We start from the raw sequence: 23317 nt of genomic DNA on the forward strand, positions 1-23317 counted from the left end.
GGACTGACGTCATGTGTTGTCCTTATGAAGAGAGAGTTACCAAACTACCGCTGCGAAACTTTTTTTAGGGCTGGGAATTCCTGATATAGCACCCGGTACTGCACTGTGACGTAGATGGAACGGGGCATAACTATATTTAGGCACAACCATGAGATTGTTTTATGTAGTTGAATATTTTCGTTTTCCAAGTCCATTCTCTCGGCCCGTGCATCTGAAAACTGTATCCTTATGTATATTGCATTGCGTGTTATCTTGCGTGAATGTATGCCCACCTATAGGTACTTTGTGCGCTCTTTACATCAACCTTGGTGTCATTCATCGGGTTCCTAACGACATCGAGATAGAAATCCCTGCCGAGCCACGCGCCGCGCCGGTTGTCCCGGCATTTACCCGTCTCGGGCCCAGACAGCTATCTCATGGCACGCACTACGGAGGGGAGGCTCGGATGTTGGGGAGGGGGTCGGGAAATACGCGGACCAGGGTGGCCCAGCATCGGAGAGAGATCCCCCAGGTGGCTCGGCTGAAATTACTGGCTACCCGTACAGGATGTGATGTAACGGTTTAGAGCTCGTGCAACATGGTACACCAGCTCAGCTAGGTGCTATCTTTGGATTTATCCGATGAAATATTGAAATGAGGGCTAGTCGTTAGCTCCGGTCCGGCCATCCCGAGCTGCAACATATTAACCCTCGCCCCGTGGGGGAGGCCAATTTGCCCCCCCCCCCCTGTGGTTTTTCCTGAAAAACAAGAAAACGGCGGCGCGCAGCGCCGCCAAATTTTCAGTACCTTCTCGGGCATCAATTTGACACCTTCACTCAAAATTTCAAGTCTTAGGTCACCTTAGATCAGGAGTTATTGAGGTCAAACTAAGGTCATGTTCGAGCAAAAATGAGCAAAAAACATGATATCTTGAAACGCTCACAAAATCTACATTTACCAAGCAATTTCAAAGTTCTTTATATGGTCATGTAGACAAAAAGCGGTGCTACAAAATGATTATCTCGGATTTTCAAAATGTTGGGTTTTTGACCCCCAAAAATTCAAAAAATTGATTTTTTTAGAAAAACGCTTAAAAAAGCAAAATTTTCCTAATTTCGAAAAACCGTAATGTAGGTATGTGATATTCCCTGCACTCTTCTATATACATACAAAATTTCAGATCGATACCTCCTTTTTTGGCCAAGTTATAGCGAGAAAACTGTTCAAAATTGATGATGTCAAATTTTTAACTCAATTTTTAGCAATTCTAGACCACGTAGCGCAAAACAAATACCACCATTGAACTCCCCGTGACGAGCTGCATCGCCATCGATACCCATTTTATGCGAAAATATCAACTTTGAAATTTGACCTTATTTGACCTGACCTTGACCTGAACTTGACCTGACCTTGACCTGACCTTCACCAGAACATAATCTTAACTGACCCCAAAGGCTGCCTGACCCACATAATCGTATTTGGCATATAAAATGGACCATAAAACATGCATCGCATGATATTTTCATATTGTGACCCTCAGTGACCTGACCAGGCTGACCTCTGTGACCTGACCGGGTATCAGTGACCTCAAATAGCAAAAATGTGTTTGACGAGCATTTCTCCATCGATGATTTTCAATGAAATGCATTTTACTCGATTTTACAACGCATTTCTTGAAATGCCTGTAAACGGTGAAAATTCGACCTTTGACCTGACCTGTGACGTCATCGGTTTGACCTAGGTCAATGAAATTGGGTCGCAAGGTAGTTCCCTGATGGGGCTATCCAACACCGTTTGCCGCTTGTCGCTATGTTGCGTGGTTCTCGAGATCTTAGGGGGGGGGGTAAATCCCCCCCCCCACAACAGGGCGCGTTACTCGGCAGACCCCAACGGGGCGCGGGTTAATGATAAGTTGTTATCGTCTAACGCACTCACTTAAGATTTCTGCGGTTTTATTTTCATCGCCCATATTTATATTGATACATTAGCAACATGGTAATGCGTGTGAATATTTTCATGACATAGCGTTTTAGCAAAAACCAAGGCAGTAGTTATAACTGGAGCACATAAGCTTCCTACGGTGCATAGGATTCGTAAAAAAACTGTGATCGCATCTAGAGCCGCTATTTTGACTATTTTCGACCCCTGTGACCGCTGAGTCAACCTCCGAAATGCGTCAAATGCGTCGTAGGACACGCGTCATTGCTGAATCTGAAGCTGACTCGCCTATAACAAAAATATCCCGGCCTCAAACTAACACCGGCCAAATTGCCCCACACCCCCGGCCAAATAACCCTGCTAGTGGGGCAATTTGGCCGCCTTGCAGAGCTTTGTAATCCGTCACAATTATAATATAAATAATTACTCTATCATTTCAAGTTCACTGTCCAGTAAAGTAAAATGAATGCGACATCTGCCAGCGTTGAGAAAATGCAGAAATGTGTCGTCAATTTTAAGTTACATCGTTTTCTAAAAAAGCGGCCAAATTACCCCAACCTCCCCTATGATAAGGCACTGTTTTGGACAGCGTGTAACAAGTGCGATGCGTATACCAATTCAATTAATGAATATTTTTGCTTTTGGAAACTGTTAAGTACCTACTTTCAAGCGAACATGGAATCCGATTCCGACTCCGTATGTTGCAAGAAAAATGTCAGGCATCTAAGTTTGTTTGTTTTTAAGGTGTGTTGGATGTTTAAACTGGAAACTAGTTATGGTTTCACCATCACCTTACCCACTGATCTGTCTGAGCCATCCATGATGATCCGTTAACTCTTACTGTTGACAACAGCTTGTGGTCGGTCAACGTCTGTCGCCAAGCATCTTGGCAGTCTCAGGAGAGTGTGTTCGGATCAGATCTGATCGGCTTGTATCGGCGAATCTTGAGCGGTGGCTCAGGACTGCCGGCAGCAAGGCTTGGCTTTCAGTTACCTGGTTGCTAGGTACACTAGTTACACAATACACACCCTATTTTGACGGACGATTCATCCGCACCTTCCTATAAGCCTTTCTGGTGAATTGCAGAAGACGAAAAATTTACTTTAAAAAATAAAGAAGGTGTTGATCTCAGCTAAAGATGCCTGTCGCAACGCCTGAGAAACACGATAGTATCTTTAAAAAAAGTCCAGTTTGTTTCACGCAGCCTGTGTTTCATCCAAGGCAGTTTTCAGCCTTTCAGGTGCGCCAGCAATTCGACTCCTTTTCTTTCAAGGCTTATAAAGTAAAGCTTCTGGTGCGGAGTTGATGGCCTTTTTGACTCAGGATAGCTTGACTTTCTAGGAGTAAATGACATAGGTATGGCTGGAATTAGTCATATTTGATTGCTCTAACTACAGGGTGTCCCAAAAATAATGTCACGCCTTTCCAGCGCTCATTTCATGAAAATAATGAACATGAGAGTTGCGCTTTTCTTACATATATATCCCCCCTTCTCCCTGATACAAACAAGAATGCGGTCCGGCACGCCAGACATCAACTTGTCCAGCTTGTGCGGACTGATCTTGGACCAGGCAGATCAAACGTTGCTGGTCAGCGTGCCGTCGGATGTTCCCTTGTCATTTTGTTCACCTCTCACCGGACGATCGTCCCGAGATTTTCTATCGGCGACGGGTCGGGGCTATTCCCCGGCAATTTGTCCTTCTCCCAGAATGTCGGGAAGTACGATCGACATCGATCCTGCGTCGTTCTAGCTCGATGAGCCGGGGCACCGTCCTGTTGAAAGATGGCTCTGGACATGTTCAGCAGAAGTTTTCGGCTGGAGACGTGGCTTGGTGGGCTTGAGGTTTAGAAACAACACGGACTGTTGACTTGGATACAGGATGACCGTTGGCAGTCAGCCTTCTTGCCAGTTTCCTTGTGGATTGTCCCGTCTTTAGCACCGCGCTTCGCGATTGCGATGACGGTTCGCGCTACCCGGCTGGCTGAACTCTTCCTGCCGCGACCCGGCTTGCTCTCAAGCGTCTATCCGCCTCTGTGGTAACCAGCGCCAAATCGTGCGGCGACCCATGCCCAGTGCCTCGGCGACCTGGCCGTGGGTCATGCCGCCGGCAACCATGCAGACTGCCCTGCTGCGGGTCGATTGGCTCTGCGGCCTTGCCATCCTGGACACCTGGTACGCGCGCGCTGGGTACTGCCACGAAGAAGACCTCGGTTTTAACCCCTGACCGGTCAGGGTCACAAAATTTCGAAGGTTACGTGACTAGAAGTTAATTAATATGCTTGGGGAACCAGTACCGGCGACATTGTATTGAAATTGCGCCGTAGAAGTCAAAATGAAGGTTGTGGGATGGTGTGACATTGATTTTGGGACACCCTGTAATCGTAGACCTGTTAATATGTCTTTCAAATACGAATAAATATCAATTTACATATTTTTCAAGGTTATTTCTGGCATTCCTGCCTTGAAATTGAATTTGTTTATGCCTACGAATCTGTATCCACCGTCGGTTTTATCTCATAATATTCCTTTTATGCTATTTATAAATGTATATTAGAGAGATGAAACCGTATACATAGGTAATGATTAAAAATGGCAGCTCCTAACACTTTTTATTTTGGTTGGCAGTTGGCTTGCCTCCATCATATATTACATCTTAACTCCAGTCTTATGTAACTGGGCTTAAGCGTACCTACACGTGAATGGCAGTGCATCGTATCGCTCCGTAAAAATGGTGTGATGACAAGCACAACACTCAACGTAATGCCTCGGCACAAGAACATTATGAAATATCTGCGTGGATCACAAGACCTCGTGTAATGTTGTCAGGGTATGTGCAACTACTCGCGTGAGCCAGTCCAGCGATTAGGTAACATCTTTGTGATGTTCTCGTGACAACTTCATTAAGACTTTTAGACCAGACTGCGGTCGCACCCAGCCACCACTTCTGCTAAACTCCATTGATAAACTCATTCCAAAAACTCGTTTTATGACCAACTAGACCGACTATGTGTGTCATGCTGCGGTGCTTAAAGTACAGCATGACATTCCATCACGGAAGGTAGCTCCGAAATGACGTAATCTTACGTGAGTCTGTACTTATCTTGACGTAATTGTTTTATGACTGTCGTGTCAGCCACGCCGTGGGAGGAGAGGGGGGGGGGGGGTTGACCGGTTAACCTATCCGGTAACGTGCTGGTTTTAAGCTCGTGGGACGCGCCTTGGACTTAAACAAGCATGCCCATTGCCCATCCCAATAGACTTCCCGAAATTTAGATTAATTGGTCTAATCACTCACTCAGGCTGGGCCTCGCCCAAATAAAAGGTGTGGTAGACAATAGCAATGAAATGTTGCTTGCCCTAAACCTTCCCGTCGTGGAAGATTTGAACGATGAATGTTGCCTATCATATTTTTTTTCCAAAAAAAGTGCATTGAAAAATTACCCATTCATGCGGCAGCAGACAGCTAGCAGAGGATTGCCGTTGATCCGAGATGCGGCTTCAGTCTGGGAACGAAGGTACATCAGTGAGTCGTGCCGACGGATATGGCTAAAACCTTTATCGCCTGTGCATTATCTAAATCTAGCAACACCCGCTGCTCAGCCGCACCTGGGCTCTTGGTGGCTCAGATGATTATCATCCTCGAATTTGAAGCATAGCTAGTGCCTCGTGTGCAAACGCGTAAAGGGCTCAGTTAATTGATGAATTAATAATTCAGTCACACGGTATACGAAATGAGTTTGATACATTTTTTTTACATATTTTCTTCTACTGCATCGCCCATCCTAATTCGATTGGTATCATGTTGCGAAATCGCCCCATCTATTCTTATGTTCACCGATGGTTATTTTTGGAACATGCATTTAACTCCCCATATAAGAGCTTGTGTTGGTGTTGGACTGTTCGCCTCTAACGCCTCGTAACTACCCAGCTTAGGAACTCTCATAAGTAGGAGCGTATTAAAACCGTTATGATGCTGCCCAATTGCCGAATGAGTGAGACCGATAACTACATACATATGTAACGCAGCGGCATAGCACAATAAAGAAAAGGAAAAATGCAAGAAACTAGGGAGCTCCGTGCGGAATCTGACGTAACATCCAGCTACCGTGGACAGTTGCAGCAATGTCAATCGCCACTATCAAGAGCTCGATTTACACGGCGTTACCCGTTAGACCACTTTCCGTACCGCGTACGGAGTCGGGTGTAGTTCCCCTGCGGTGGAAGGGATACCGATGACATCACTACCGGTCCAGCAGTGTCGAGCCGCCCTGGAGCCGCCGACCGGTGACGTTTGACGTCGGGACGGGCTCGGCCCCTCCACTCCCCCCCCCCCCCCCCCCCCCCCGGTGCAGGTGTAAGTAGCGGGGCTTTGCGCCGACACCGATATTCCGTTTTCCCGGCCAGTGACGTCAAAGGCAGCCGGCCCAGCTGGGACGATGGGCGATGCTCCGGCTGGTGATGAGACGATCGCGGCGGCACCGGAAACGGGCACAGGTCTCTGCGGTCGCACGACGCGCGACGGTCAGTTGGATCAGCCGCAGCTCATCACCGCAGATATCGACGATAATTAATCAGCTGATGGGATGAAGTTCACGCATTCACGCGTTCTTATGCGATCATTTCAGCTGTGTCACAGACAGAACGGACTCCTGAATGAGAAGGCTATTATGGCCGCGTACACTGCCAACGTGCGCTCTATCTTAGAATATGGATCGCAGATATGGGACGGAGCAGCGAGTACACAACTAGATAGAATAGAACGTGTCCAGCACAAGTTCCTTTTATGGTTAGCACATCGCACAGCGACCGGACGACAAGCGAGGGATTTGTCGTATGATGCGCTGTTGGACTTGTTTAAACTGCAGACCCTTGCATCTCGTCGACAGCAACATGACATTGTCTTTTTACATAACATTATCCAGGGTAGATGTGACTCGATGTATCTTTTGGGCCGTTTCTCTATTCGTGTACCATCCAGAAGCACTCGCTACCGTGCTGCTTTTTTCGAGCCTGTCGCCAGAGTGAATACTATTAAAAACGGCATGTTTTGTAGATTACCCAGACTCACCAATGTTTTTCTTGCACGCTGCCCTACCGTTGATATGTTCTGCGACGGCAAGGCGACGATTATCGCACGACTAGCTAGGTGCCTGACAAGTGACCATCTGTAATGTTGTGACGCATATTTATTTATTTATTGTTTGTGTTTTATCTACTCGACTTTGCCTATCATTGGGAATCTGTCCTGTTGGCAATAAACTGAATAAATACAAAAAAATACAAAAAATACATATAACTGGATTTTAAGGTGGACCGGAAAGACCACGACGCAGTTCCAGTCATTGACGTATGTTGGGAGGCTGGGATCATCGATGAATAATAGATATTGAACATGGGTCTGGAAATCAACATCATGGGTCTAATGTGGTCTCCGTAGGCTTCCAGAGAACCGAAGATCTCTTAAAAGGGGTAATTACTAATTACCATGCACTAACCGGGGTAGGTACCGGAACTTTCTAACCGTATTATAGATATGCAGTCGGAAAACGAATAAATGGATCAAGGACCAAGAATAAAGAGTGGATTGTGCAAGGAAGAATGATGCATCACTTGAATAAAGTGGCTATGTCGGGATGTAGGCAACTTCGATCATATGCAATAAAATCTAGCCTATGCAATGATGATGAAATAAGCTGATCACCGCAGATCTCTATAAAATGGGTCGCTGATTCAACGATCCCGACGCATAGTAACGCATAGGATCCCGGAGGCTCAGTGGCTGATGCAATGGTGCCCATCACATACAGACAATCGATCCTCCTCATGCAATGTCGCTAAACCGGCAGTGACTAAGACGATTCATTCAACAGCACCTGCACGCACAATCCACGCTCCGAACGGGTGCGTCCGAGTCCAGTTTTGCACAGAGCCGGTTCTTTTGAGATTTCCGGTGGGTGTGGGGAGATGGAGATTAAGTGCGTTAATCCGCTCCGTTCCGCGCGTCGTCTGTTCTTAGGCTGAAATGATGTCACCTTTCCCGAAGAGACCCTCTTCGTGCTGAGAAGTGCGTGGGATGTGATTAATTGATGGATTACCTTATGAAAACCGGTAAATTTCAGTTCGGCTATGCAAAGGTCGACAAGGGCCGATGGTCGGCCGTCCGTGTTCCCTGCATCGGTAGTCACTGGTCATCATCGTAAGCAGCATCTAAGAAAAAAATATATATGGGCCACACATTTCACCGAATATATTGTACCTACTTATCTTGTACTTACAGTAAACAGTCTTGGATAATATTTAATGTTAGTTCTGAGCAGTGTTCTAAAATTGGATATTGGTTGGGTGTGCTGATGAAGAAAAAATCCTAGGATGAGAAAAAAGAAAGAAAATAACTGCAGTATTTTTGTAAAATGGTGTGATGCCAATTTTTATGCTAACTGACAAACCAGGATTTCATGTCAGGATCTTGACAGGGTGTGAAACAAAAGGATGTGGGTGCATCAACTGTCAAGTGACAAGTGAACTGGCTGTTGGGAATGCATGAAACTCTTTTCAGAGATGAAGTAAAGTCGGTCATTCATATTTTAGGGATGAAAATATTTTCCCCATTAGGTGTGATTTGCCACCAAAAAGGCTGAAAAATGAAACACTGGTTCTGAGTGTGCATGATGACTGCAAACGGCATTACAATATATCGTCAATGGATAGATGGCAAAAAAGAAGCATCCATCTTACAAAAGAAACGTCACTGTTAAACGTACTTCTTATGGTATAGTTAATAGTTGCATATGTTGTTAATTTCTCTTCCCTTCTTTTTAGTGGAGAAACAAACTTTTCACTCACGACCATAGATATACAGACCTCAAGCAAGACCCTTATCATGTGCATTGTGCAATTCTTTTCATGTGAATTGATTACGAAACTTTCAACTTTTCGAGCGTACCTATTCATTTTGGTCCCTTATAGGAGATTCTCCACCGAGTCATCTTTTTATGTTTCTTTTAGCCATGGCTTTAGCTGTGAGAAGTAAATGAGTTGCACAGATATGAGTCATTTTTCTTACCTTACTATTAAACGCCTAAATATGTCAACACTAAAAATATCATGCTTGGGAGAATGCTTGCTTGAACGACGAACATGCATGGTTCGCTGTGCTTTGCTGATAACGAAGTCCGTCTATCTAGATGTTACCGGAATTTCCACATGCATACGGCTAATTTGTGGAGGATTGTGGTTTTCTTTCATGTTGCAGCTGCATGCATTTGCCATGAGAGATTATCTGTGAAGCTGTTTCTCAAGGCGTGCAGCAGTGGTTCATCATATAACTGTATAATATTACAAGCAGTTGGATTTACTTATTTGTTGTGTTTAACCTCTAGCATGATGAATTTTGATATGCATAAGCGGACACTGTGACCGTATACACTGAAAGAAAAGTACACCTTGGTAATTTGAATTTGATTATTATACACCGCTTTTACACCGAAATCAAGAATATTTATACCCTTGCTCGAGGTATATGGGGAATAAAATGATGCTCCAGTGCGAATGTACTCTATCACGAGCGTATTCTTGGGGGTTAATTCAATCCAGTTTAACACTCATGGTGCAATTCTAACTTTTGAGATGTTTACCCCTCTAATTGATGGATGGTAAAATTACTACTATAGTGTATTTTCTTCAAGTGGGATAAGAATACCCATCTGATAGCATACATTTGCACTCTGATTTGTCAGCTGATAATTCAACCCTCATCATGGTGTAAATATGCATCCTTGGTAAAGTGTGTTTCGATGAGGATGGTGTTATTTTAAGACAAGGAATTAAAATACCCTAGACATGATAGTTCTGCACCCATATGCTCATTATTTTACGATAGCGTCCACGTGCGGCTCGCGAGCCTTCCGTTTCCGCCATTTTCATTTTTGTGTCTGCTCCGGACCGGAGCCACGGAGACTTCTGGCGCTTGCAAGTGATCTTCTGGCGCTTAAAACAGTGAGATAGGTGCGAGTGTGCTGGTGCGTTCGGTGTGGTGATGACTGACTAGTGCTGGACCAATTTCCGAATAACTTTGAGGGTAAGTTGACTTGATAATGTTTCGATGTAGCAGTTGATGAAATTGATTTGCTGCTGTCTGTATGAACGTCACTCACTTAGCTGTTTGTGTCAATACGTGGCATTCTGATTAGTGATTCCAGAAGCTCAAATTGACCCTCTCAGTTTGTTCTCAAGGGCAAATTGAGAAATCAGTTAAAGGGACCCTCCCACCTTAACATTAGATTTGAGTTGAGATAGCCAAAATGGGGTCCCTGGCTCACAATTACCGGTTTCGGCACTTACAACATCGAGAAATGCCTTAAATCGGAAATATTGAATTTCAAAATTGCAGCATTTTGATTCAGAGGGGCTAATGCATAGGAATACCCCTCTGAATGTGTGACGTCAGCGCAGATATCTAACGATTTTTAAATGTTTGACTAAAACGTTTTGTAGCACGCGGTGGTATATGCTGCTTTGCGCGCAACAAATGCCGCACTTTCAAATAAAGTCGCTAGAAACAGCGGAGATCCCAAAAAGTAAACAAAAGTAAAAGTCTAATATCTTGAAAACCGGTGAATATTTTTCGATGAAATATGGTAGATATTCGTTTTTGCTCTTTCTGAACCGAGCGACATCACTTTCATGCCAATTCATTACCTTTTTTGAAGGTGGGAGGGTCCCTTTAAGTACCTACTGAGGTTGTTAACTGTAACTTCATCAAATGTTCAATGTGTCGATTGATCAATATATGTTTAGGTATGTTTAGTAATTTTATTTCTCTACGTTTTACAAAAGTACTAGAATCTTGGCCTGAAAAGTTGCTAATTTATTGTGTGTATTACTTTCAGGTTTGGGGTGACCTGGCTCTCGTCGTGGGTCACGCCGGCGAGAATGGCATTCATTGGGACAAAGTCACCTCAATGACGCGACAGGCGTGCTACACCGCACAACTCCTGCCTCCGGAGGGCGCCACACCCGTTGAAGGTGAGTTTTAAACTACCATTAATGATGACTGACGACAATTGTCCGTCTGTCCGTCTGTCCGTCTGTCCGTCTGTCCGTCTGTCCGTCTGTCTGTCTGTCCGTCTGTCCGTCTGTCCGTCCGTCCGTCCGTCCGTCCGTCCGTCTCGCCTGTCTCATCCATGGGCTCCGCCACCGGGGGGAGGGGGGAGGGACGGGGGACGTGTCCCCCCCAATATTTTACATTTGTCTGTTTCGTCTGTCTCGTCTGTCGGTCCGTCCGTCCGTGACATACAATATCGCTCTGTACTTAAATGTTACAGTGCTTACTAGTTATATCTTTCAGGTTTCACTGACAGACATACAATATCGTTCTTTGCCTTATGATTAGTGCTTAACCCGCGCACCGACGGGGGAGCCCCCCCCCCCCTCAGGTTTTGTCAGATAGCATAAAAACGCCGGCGCATAGCGCCGCCAGATTTGGCACGACTGTTGATACATCCATTTCGCACACCCTCTGGAAATTTTTAGCTCATAGCTTTAAAAAAATCAGGTCACCAGGCCACGAGTGACCTCACCTCGAAACACATTCTTCGAAGTTTGCTATCTCGTTGTTGAAAGCAGATCATGAAACTCACAGAAATAATTTTGGTGATGAGCACCTACAACTCGTATAACTCAGAATTGCATATCGATGACCTACGAATAGTTCATTTTTTACCTGCCCATTATAAGTCAATGGAATAAATGAGTCATTCTTATTTCCATTAGATTCCTTTTTTATACGACTCTTTATCTCTTTTGTTCATGAGCTACGGAGTCGTTTGTTGAATGTTGTCGGTCTTTTTACGGTTACTCGCATAATTTGACCTTCGATGACCTCTGATGACGTCATTTTGAACCCTAGCGAAAAATGGCCGAAGTACTTTTTTCATAGACCTTCTTACGAGCTTTCGAATGTCGTTTGCCGCTTCTCGCGACGTTACTTAGTTCTTGAGATCTTTGGGGGACGGTCATCCACCCTCTCGTCGGTTCTAAGTTAAGGCTCAGAACCCCTTCGGTGCGCGGGTTAATAAATTCATCTGTCAATTTTTAAGGATCGACATTCAAAATTGCTATTTTCTTAAAGATTACAGTGCTTAATATTTCTTTACATCCTTCAATTTACATGGATGGGCGGATGGACGGACGGATGGACGGCCTGACATACAAAGTTGTTCTTAACTTAAAGATTACAGTGGTTAATAGTTCTTTTTATCTTTCAATCTTGGTAGATGACAACCTGGCGGCCACCTTGGTGATCGGTGGCGGCACGACGATTTCGGAGCTGCAGGATGGGCGCAACTCTGTGTCCGTTCACCCAGAAACCCAGTGCCTGGTCAGCGATGTGAAATATCGTCTCCCAAACAGTGAGATGAAGATGCTGGCTGCCTTCGCTGCGGCGCACGCTGTGCTATATTTGCCTTTTAGAGGGCCCAGCATGATCCTTTTTGAGGTCATATATGCACGGGTTATGAAGTTCGCGATTCCTCTCAGTGCGGCCGGGAAGGCCATCCTTCGTATGATATAAAATCCACTGTTGCCGATTCAGAGGTACCAGTGCAAGGGTCGGGTGACCGAGCAGGGCCCTGTTTCACGGCACGGCATTACTGTGCGCTACCTACTAGTATCGCGGTATTAAGTTTCCATAGAAACATCTACAAACTTCGACGCTCCAACATTGAGAGCGTTCGAGTATGTGGATGTTTCCAATAGGAACTCAGCACCGCGATACACGTAACGCACTGTAGTGTCGTGCCGTGAAATATCTTCAATACCTATAGGCACTGAAGATGATGTGAGTTGAGAAGGCCTCAGTCAGTTTTTTTTACGGAGTTTTTGCTGTCAGTGCTTTCCTAGTTCGTACACCTGTGCTTTGATTTCAGAGACCGTACGTTTGGTGTCGATACTCGTTACACGAAGAAATGCTCAGTTGTTTTTAGAGTAGGTACATGATGGAACGTGACTTAGTGACCTGATGACCTGTGCTGTGAATAAAATGTGATTTGTGCAGCTTGTGATCTCCTCAGGGAAGTCAGTGTTGGGAGGAACCAATCTGTAGCAACCTGCGATCTGTCGTTTCAAGTTATCTTAAATAAACAACACGTTGGAGAGATTCACCATAGTTGACTTTATCGAAAGTGCTCGAAGACGACAGTGGGTAGATACAATCACGCTGGGGGCTAGTTATGGCTGGCGTTGTATATTTACCCAGTCGTATTTTTACTCCCTCTGAAAAAGAGCATACAATTATTATCGTTTACTTTTGTTTTGTATGCGGATTATAACGTGAGCTATTTTTACATCTTGAATTAAATTGTACACATTCAGCTTCGCACCCCGCTGGTATTTCTACACCATGTCGCAAGGCGTAGAAATTGTTTTGGCTTAAATTGCACTGTGGCGTAAAATTATTATCGTAAATTACATGCTTAATTCTTCCTAACGCCCCTTTACACCCTTTACCTAGGGGTGTAAAATGAATTGATTATGAATTATTGATTATGATAATGAATTATTCTCCAATTGTCCATGCAAACATCTTTTACTCTGGCATAAAATGAAGTTAAAAGGGGTGGAGATTTGTGTACCGTAATAATATTCCAATTTCAGGTGTAGTTTTTCTTTCAGTGTAGGTATGCAGAGTTGTGAGCTAGATAGCCAGGATGGGAAGTTCTCCGTTGGAAAATGACGACGTGGGACCATGGCGTCCTTGGCAAGTCCAAGGCTCCTCAGGTATAGCTCCTGGCCATGCCACTGTCACGCCATGTGGAAGCACGCATAGACGGGTGACAATGGCCGCGTCACAGAATAATAATTTCCCGTTTCATTTGGGCTCACCAGTCCAGAACCTAATCCTGCATCAGTCGCCATTGCGTGTCGTTTCGAGCGGCGCTTATTTATAAAGGCAGTTCTGGTGTCAGGAACTCCTCGTATAGCAACCATAAGTTATCGATAAAAGTGACTACCGATGTATGGATCCATTTTTAGCCCCGATCGAGGGTACACGGCGTCGTTTTGAGTTGGATTTTACGCCGGTATGTCAAAAAATGGCCTCCGAAGAAGCCGATGTCGCTATGCCCGCGCTCGTCACGTGCTGCGCCCTCGAAGCGCGGACTTCACGCGGCCCGCTCGGTGTCGGCGGCGCGGCCTCCATTCCCGCTAGTGTCGCGTCCACCGCTGTGATCGGCCTTCGGTTCACAATGGCGCCGACATGTGTCAACATGGCTCGTCCATCGGTGATATGGGTAAAAGGCAAATTTCCCTGGGCCTCCTTCAGAAAATACTCTGGGCTTTCCACCAATGAGCCGGGTGTCAGGGCGGAGCGGGCTGCGCGCGCTGGGGTAACCCGGGGGCAGCCGAAGACAAGAGTAACGGCCCGGGCCGGATGGACAGCCAGAGAGAGCAGTCGAGGCTTCCAGGAGAGGAGATGATGGGGAAACTGCACATGAGAAATTCTAACGGTCTTAAAGCTCTGGTGAGGCCTAGAGGCCATCGCATTCCACGTATCACAATTTTATCTCGTCTAAATCTGGAGCAACGGGTACCTACCTAGAGGTCAGCGGTTTTGCGTCATTTTGAGGGGAAATACAGAGAAGATGATAATACCTAAAGGAAAAGCGGCAGAACCGAGGTTGGCATCTGGAAATCTTACAAGTGGTACATATATTGTGCACCTAATTTAATTGTCAACATTAATAACAGCGCAGGGAAAACTTCTTGAAGCAGCTGCGCATGGTGGTCATATTTGATATTTACGCACTAAATTCAGCTCGCCATAGGCTGAGGTATCTAGCCAGCTTCCATTAGCTGTAGGTAGTTATATTATGGGCATTAAGAAATTTGTCGGTTCAAAGACGAATAGAGAAAACTGTTAAGCTAATGATTTAACCTCAAAATGGTGTAAAAACACCAATATCCTAAAACAAACACGCTGAGAGGCTGTGAGCTTTCGACTGAATCTTTCCTTAATCTGAATGTAAGTTGTAGGTATAGGGAAGAGCGGGACACTTCGTGCATGGGGCACATTCGTTTTCAGCAGTTAATGGGAACACGAGTGACTGCCCGAGCTCAAGGTAAATTATGAAAATATGTCTATCATTGCCGACCCTCGTTCACTGCAGAAAACAGCACAGGAGCTGCTATCATGCTTAATAAAAACGCAAAGTTGTATTATTAGTGCGCTTTCCAAACATTTTTCATGGCATCCATTTTCGTGATCCTGACTCGGAAATGTGGTTCAGCTTTTCAAAAGTGGCGGCGAAGAAGCTCACTCTATTCACGGAACTGTTGCAAGCTTCTCTGTTGCAAAAATGTCATTTTTTCAACAAGAAATTTTGAAATACACTACAAATAACGTTATGGGGCAGGTTCGTCGCACTGCCTAGGGGCACATTCGCGTAAGCATTTGGAAACTATTTTTCTATAGCAGATAATGTTATCTTATAACTCTCGGCGTGCTGGGTTTTACAAAAGGCCCAAAGACAGCGTAACTCCCCATTTGGATTAGCATGTTGATTAACGTATCCGCTGTGCCGGCGTGGAACGTCCAGAATTAGTGCAATCCTGGGAACCCAGCCGCGGTACCTGCAAACGGGAGAAGGTCGTAAGGCTTCAGACTACGGATGGCGATACAGCGAGAACTGAGAACGAGAAGGGCGGTCGTCGGGCCCAGGGTATATTGACTTACACGTGCGATTCAACAATCAGCTGCCTTGTAACAAAGCAGGCGCAACGTGATTCCATCAACTCCAAAAGCAGCTCCACCTGCGGTGTCAGCTCATTCTGGAGCAGCGGTCCCGAATCAGCGTCAGGATTCAGGAAGAGCTGAATGCTGGCAGTGCCCTAATTAACTATGGTCGCCGCTATTCCTGGGGTGAGCATCGTCGAACAAATGAAATCTTGGGAGTGGATGTGCCCTTTGACCTTAGCCGCTTAGCCCTTTAGCATAGGTAGTTTGTTCTTATGGGGAAATTATCATCCCTTGTAACACATATTTTAATTGTTCAACTTGCTTAATGTCGCTGTGTTGTGTAGAACGCTTTGAGCTTATTCCCAGAAAAGCATTAGAAAGCTGTTCCGGAATTTTTCGTCTGACAGTGTAACTACATGTCGCAAGCATCACGAGGTACTCAATAGGAAGATAAGGTTGGCTATTTTTGAAACTGTGTTGCAAGTTGTTTGCGGGACGCATGCAATTCTTACAGCCTACTTTTCGTTCGCTTGGGGCAATCAGTCCACTAAGAACAAGGGTAAATAGAAACTGATCAATCACTTTTGTCATGAGTGCACAGCACCTGTTCCAAGAACTGTACCCAAGGAGTGGCCAAGAACATAGCATGGCTCTTGGTTAAGCCTTTTCCGATCCAGTAAACTGCTTTCTTTCAATCGCAGTTCATGCGAAACAACAGGCGGTCGGGAATATCTTGAAGTTCAAATATTCGCTGATGTACACATAAAATATTCGTCATACGCCTCAGCAAACGGGGTTACTTAACTATGTCAAAAATAATTGGTGTGGTAAAATAATAGATTCGCAAATAAATATATGCGTAGTTTATTGTTGCTACTTATCTCAATGTTCGTACCTTCCGTTTGAACAGCATCAATCGTAGTAATAGGTAAATGATTGGTAATATAGCCTTCGCCCTGGGAGCGTTTAAACCACACTCGTCATTTTTTTTTGCGTAAAAGAAAATCGCGGCGCACAGCGCAGTAAATCTTGCCATAATCTATAAATTCAATAGCATGTATTTTTCATATACCTACCTATTGATTCTGATATTTTTTCCAACATCAATTTTGCATCGTCTGATTAATTAATGACTGCAGTTCACCTACGGACAGGTTATCACTGAAAACTTTTTTACACCTTCCTCGGGTGTAAACACCTCAGGAGGGTGTAGCTGAAATTCTGCGTTTTTTACCCTAGTCTGAGGTGTAATATTTACACTCAAATAAAGTGTAACAAGACACTCGCCCGGGGCGTTGACTTTGCACGTTTACACTCTCCACGCGGATGAAAAAGGCGGGTACACTCGTGATTGACCTTTTACTGTAGTGTTACACCTAGAGCAGAGCACGCCTTCCGAGTGTATATATCGATCCGATTTCGGGTGTTGTTGATTCCAGATCCCCTTCCCCTTTCCTCCCCCCTTTCCCCTGCACCGGTCGCGCTCACGCTCTTTACGAAGAATAAACACCAGTATAATGTCAGAATATTTTAACGTTTATTGGGCGTTGATCCGTGCAACAAGTACATACATGGAACGGCGAGTCCTCTGCAGATATGAACCGGGGCTAGGCGTTCGAGTCCAGCGCCTTCGAGCGCGCTCCAAAAAGATAGCGATGTTCGTGATGTACAGCTCGTCCTGCATGTTCGCCATTGTTTGGAATTTGGCGATCTTCTCCCTTTCGACTCAAAGCGCGCCATCTGCGATGGTAGACGGTCTGTTCGTTGTCGCAGGGCCAAAAACGACCTGCTCCTCACGCATCTCGAGTATGTAGAAGGTATTCGAGTTCCTTCTCTGAAACACACATGGGAAGCGAAATTACTCATACTTGCCGCTGCCAGAAAGTTAAACCCGCGCCCGGGTGGGCCTCTCAGCCAACTTCGCCATGGGGGGGAGGGGGGCACACCAGATTATCTAAGAAAGTATAGCTAAGACGCAGACAAAAGCAACAGATAGCTCGTTATAGTTCGTTCAGAATCATTCAGGTCATTTTTTGATCGGGTCATTGCTGAGGTCACTGGAGGTCTCCAAACGTAAAAATTTCACGAAGTTCTAGTATTAAACAAGGATGAAGCAAAAACCAATAATCCTAGTGCCATAAATATCATCAAGAGAAGCAGAGCAGTGCCAGCACCACGGCGCGCCTAATTTTTCCCATCCCTGCATTACAAATTAGCTTTGGAAATCACGCACGTCCTAATTTTTCGAGAAAAAGTATAATCTCGAAAATGCTGTCATCTACTTACCCGTTCCGGAGCAGGTGGGTCTTCCTCAATGCTCAATAGTCACACCAGCTCAGCACACTAACAACCACGTTCGTTGAAGCACAATGGCGCACTGAAAGCCGCGTGGGTGCGAGCGGCGTCACGCGCATGCGCCTTTGCCGTCCGGTACATTACACTTCAGAGCAGTGTTGAGCCAAGACAAAAATGCGGCAATCGCAGATCAAGGATCCTTTGTCAATAGCACAGCACACATGAAGCGCGATCATCTACACTACAGGAAGGTGTTATTCGTAAATGAACAAAAGCTACACTGAAAATAAATTCACACCCGCTCCTGGTGTTTACACCTTTTTAGGAAATGTTTACACCCCACCGTTTTTGAGCACCTGCACCGGTGTAGTTTCAACACCAAGTTTTGGTGTAAGCATACACTGAATCCTGGTGTAACACCAGGCATATACACTGGCGTATGGTGTTAAATCACTGTAAGTACACCAGTTTTTGGTGCTACACCACGTCTTTACACCATAAAAAGGTGCTACACCATTAATTTGCACCTTCTTTACGGGTACAAAACAAATACCTTTACACCAATGTGTGGTGTTAGCAGCCAATTGGGTACACCCCCTTCCGGTGTTGTGAAGGAGATACACCGGTGTTTGGTGTAGCTGCATCTCGATGAATTAATAATATATACATATATATATATATATATATATATATATATATATATATATATATATATATATATATATATATATATATATATATATATATATATATATATATATATATATATATATATATATATATATATATATATATATATATACTTATACGTGTGCATGCGTCTGTGTGAACATATGTGACAAGTCCATATGCGTATACTGTCGCTTGCCATAGACCCCATACAAAGCAAAGCATTCCTTAAATAAAGACAATTTATTTTGTAGCGTCCGAGACGAGCAATAAACAAATGTTATTAACAAAAATTGCGGCAACTGTGAGTGGCGCTTTCTCAAGTGCACGGGTGGTCACCGGACTCTGTTTTTTCTAAACAATCTTGGTATGATAACCAAAGCACTATGGTAAAGAGACTCCGCGCCGCCTGGAGCCCTAACTCACAAGTCACAATGAACAGGAAAGCAGGCTCATGAACTCAACTGAACGTCATCTTTTTGTCACCTACTTAGTTGGAGCAGTCAGCCTACTCCAGGCAGCTCGGAGCCTCTTTGGCATGGAGCCTATCTCATCCGCCCTCAGCACATGAACGTTCATGAGGGTGGCCGTACACTGGCATGCCGTGAATGTCATTGTCTGTGACAGGACGGAGAAAACGATTCCCCACAGGAGCAGTTTGTCCTGGCTGCTTAGCACGTTCGTCTTCACGACCTCCGTTTTTTTCCACACACAGGTTCTCGCCCACAATACAAGGCCACGCCTCCATGTTTGTTGGGAACACCGCGTCGTCCTCACCCAGCAGCGACAGCAGAGCTGACACAGTATCATCTGCAAGGGAAATGCACTGACTTAGCTTGCGCTCCGCAAAAAATATTTTTCAACATTCAGCAGTCAGTACCTTATCGCTTTGAGAAACGTGTAGAATGAACTCACCTCCACAGCCGGTCTCCAACTTCACGCGGTCCAACACGTCTCGGAGACGCTGTGCGCAGTCGGCTTTGACATCTCCTTCCCAGCCTGTCAGTCTACCGAACTCTTTCCACATCTGCAACAGATAGTGCACATTTACTAAAATGGTGTATGTTGCAACTTCAAGTAAACTCACAGTAAGGCATAATGATAGTTTAAGGTGCGAGTACATGTTTCAGTGATTTACTGCACGAAGGTCAGCAGGTTCATTTTCAACTGTGGGTAACGAAGATTATTACCCTTGAAATAAGCTGAGGAGACAGTGCCTAAGCTTCACTGAGTGCAAGCGTTGATATTACACTATTACTACCTATCTCAAACCACCCCTGGCAGTGCCAGGCTGGCACTGAAGAAAAATATGATAAACAAAATATAAAAAATAGTAGATGTTTCAACACATATCTTTTAACCCGCGCCCCAGTGGCGGTCTCAGCCAACTTCGCATAGTGGGGGGGGGGGGCATATGTTACCACCCACCTCTAACTCAGAAACTAAGAGGGCTAGAAAGACGCGGTAAAAAGCAGTCAATAGCGCTCAATGCGTACGTTTGAAAGTATTTCAGTCATTTTTCATCTTAGAGCAATATAGGGGTCACCAGAGGTCATCAAAACTCAAAATTTGCCATTGTCATATTTTAGAAAACATGCCGTTATCCCAGGAACTATGATACTACAAAAACGCATGGAAAAGCAATCGATAGCTTTTGAACTTTTCTTTTGATAAGGTCATCATCAAAATTGACCTCAGGTCAACATTTTAGCCTCCAGAGGGCAAAAACTCGAAAAATAGCTGTTTTTACGAAAAGTGTTTTTTTTTTCGACAATAACTTTTGACTTAAAAAAGCCACGACATTTCTATTGCCAGGATTGTGTTCCTCTCGCCGAGACGCGTCGAATAAACTATAATTTGACCTTAAAAGGTCAACTTGAAAATTTGACCCCAGGTCAAGGTCATGACCTGACCGGGAAAGGTCATGTTGCATATCAGTCGATGCGTCTCAACAAGACAAACACAATAAGGCCATCCCCAACGTTCTATCTCTTTCCAATCGAGAGTTATTGGCAAAAATCTGTTTGTAGCCTCAAATGATCTCGGATGACCTTTCTAGAGGGTATCAGCAAAAAGGACACCTTGGTAGTTGGTCGTCACGGGTGGTCCAAATCATTGTGATTCTGAAATATTTAAACTGTTGCTACGCGTACACACAGATCTAGAGGCATTTTCATTTGTCTCCATTGACTTATAATGGTAAGGTCACGCCACTGACCTGACCTTAGGTCACGGATATAAAAAATCCGAGATATACACATTATAGGCGCCTATAACATCATGCAATCCACCAAGTTTAAAACCTCTCTGCCAAACACTGCAGGCTGGACATGATTGCAAACTTGTTTTTAGGCTTGGTCAGTTTGCTTGACCTGGTGACCTGACCTGACATGACCTGGGGCCCGAAATTTTACACATTGTCCAGAATTGATGTACAGAAAGCTACTTTAAGCGGCGCGGCCCACGGTTTTTTATTCACACGCAAAAAAAAAACGCGACAGGGTGGTAACATATGCCCCCCCCCCCCACTGGGGTGAAGGTTAAACATCGAAACTATGTAGTGGATGCTGATTGCTGATCCAAGGTGATAAAAATTTCATGCATTATAGTTAGATTTCGATTCAGGCCACGTTTCTTTTACCCTTTTGTCCCTTTCACGCATTGCTGCAAAATGTCGGGAATTTACTTTTACATTTTGATACTTCTGCGGTTTAATTTTGGCTATACGATTAAAAATAAATGCTTTTGAAACGTGCGAAGCAAAAGAAATATGCATAATGCCTCTGCGGATGAACATCCTACAAACGTGAAGTCGGTACCGATTTCACGTTTGTAGGATGTTTATCCAAGATGTTTGGTCGATATAAGTGAAAATAACTACATACCTTCATCCTACCACGCAGCGTGCAGGGGGGTGTACGTACGTTGGGATCGGTACTTCAATATACTATCTCTGCACCTTCAAGTACCTATCTCACGACTATGATGCACATTCTATGCTACTGGGATCATGAGCATGGTTGAATTAATTCATATTTAAGAATACAAACGTATCGCATTGCACCTACTTAGTATCGAGGCTTCAACATACCAGGCAGCGATTCCAGAATTCTGACTTAAAACAATATAACATCAATTCGGCACAACAATTAACGAAGTAATCAGACACTAACTTAATATCACAAAATCATACCTGTGATGATCCCGCGGCAGGCTCCATCTTCATCTCACACCACCTCCAGTCTCCACACATCCCCGCATCACTCGTTTCAAACTGAAGCGCGAATCAACACGCCGCGCCGCCGTTCATTTGAATTTACGCATGTGCACGCGCAACCGCTCGCGCTGGCTGGCGGCCGGCTGACCTTGAATCCAAGGCCATATCTGATCCATGGTAACGGTGCTAGTAACACCGTTTAGAGACCAATGAACTGGGAGCTACACCATTGTGTGGCGTTTGCGATATAACGTCTCTGTCACGGGGTGTTGACACCAAATGGTGGTGTTATTTATCCGTAGCGTCGGTTGGTCTGAGGTGGCATTGGTGTTAATTGTCGGTGTTGATTTTGAACACCGAGTAATTGCACCATTCTTCGGCGTTACACCCCACAGTTACACAGTTGAGTTGTGTTACACCCTACCAAAACGCCTCTCATTGGTGCTTATTTTCGTGTCACCGGCACGCGAGTGTAAATTTATTTTCAGTGTAGGTGTTAAAGTTCAGAATTGCACTTCCATAAGGTGTTGTATGAGTGTGATTTGCACACCAACGAGGTGTAATTTCGCTTTGATCAGTTTCTAAGCGTAATTGCCGTGTTATAGACCTGCGTATAGTGCTCAGTCTGCTATTTACACCTTTAGGTGGTGTTAATACGGCGATGTGAGTGTAAAAATGCTTTCAGTGTATACTTGGTCAAGTTAAGTAATAATGCCTCCAAAATGTTTTGTGAACCTGTCATTGCTACAGCCTAACACCTAGAAATATAGAAGCTCGCTGTAATGCATGCGGTTATCTGTACCAGTAATTCATGTATCTGGTTTTTTTAGGTATAAAAATATATATATCTGTGACTTCACTTTTATAAGGCAACTGAGGAAAGGTACAAATTCCTCCTGCTTTGAAAAAGAGCTTCAGAAGTGCAAGAAATTTTCAGAAACATGACAACTCTACCCATATGTATTGCAATGGTAAGCATGCAGTTGATGGCAGCGGCAGCCCAAAAGATCATGTTAGGCCACCAAAGGTCATTTACAATATTTCGCAGTTATTTTTGCTAGAGGCATGGTGGAGTAATGAAAGCATCTCGAATGTAACCAGGTCAACAATATGAATCGGCTGATATGCAACATGACCATTTTTGTTCAATCCATGAATTTGACCTTAGGTCAAATTGCTAAGTCGACCTTGCCAGGTCAAACTTTTATGGTTAATTCGACGCCTGTCAATTGGAGAAACACGATGGTGTTACGAAAACAATGGTTGACGCTGAAGCCATTGCAGAAAGAGGAATTATGGCAAAATTCGTCTATTTGGCAGTTTTGGTCTTCTGTGGGACAAACCGTAAATCTGTAGGACTTGTTAGTGAAAGACCTAAGCTTTTAAAGAGCTATCTAATGCGCCTTTTTGCGACGCTGTTGTGCTTTTGGTTCACACGTTATGCGCCGATTGGTTAAAATGTGTCAAAATCAGGAATATTTACGGA

At 44.6% G+C, this 23317-nt stretch overlaps 1 long non-coding RNA gene across 1 annotated transcript; it reads right to left on the reverse strand.

Moving 5' to 3' along the window:
• Positions 1 to 18875: 18875 nt before the first annotated feature.
• LOC122364569 lies at positions 18876 to 21899 on the reverse strand. Its single transcript, XR_006253573.1, has 3 exons — positions 21808 to 21899; positions 19530 to 19641; positions 18876 to 19424 (listed from the first exon to the last, which is right to left on the reverse strand). It is a non-coding gene; the product is annotated as an uncharacterized LOC122364569 (long non-coding RNA).
• Between the last annotated feature and the right edge of the window lie 1418 nt (positions 21900 to 23317).

This window comes from Amphibalanus amphitrite, unplaced genomic scaffold (genome assembly GCF_019059575.1).
Source record: "Amphibalanus amphitrite isolate SeventyFive unplaced genomic scaffold, NRLGWU_Aamphi_draft 000683F_arrow, whole genome shotgun sequence".
Taxonomy (NCBI): Eukaryota; Metazoa; Arthropoda; class Thecostraca; order Balanomorpha; family Balanidae; genus Amphibalanus; species Amphibalanus amphitrite.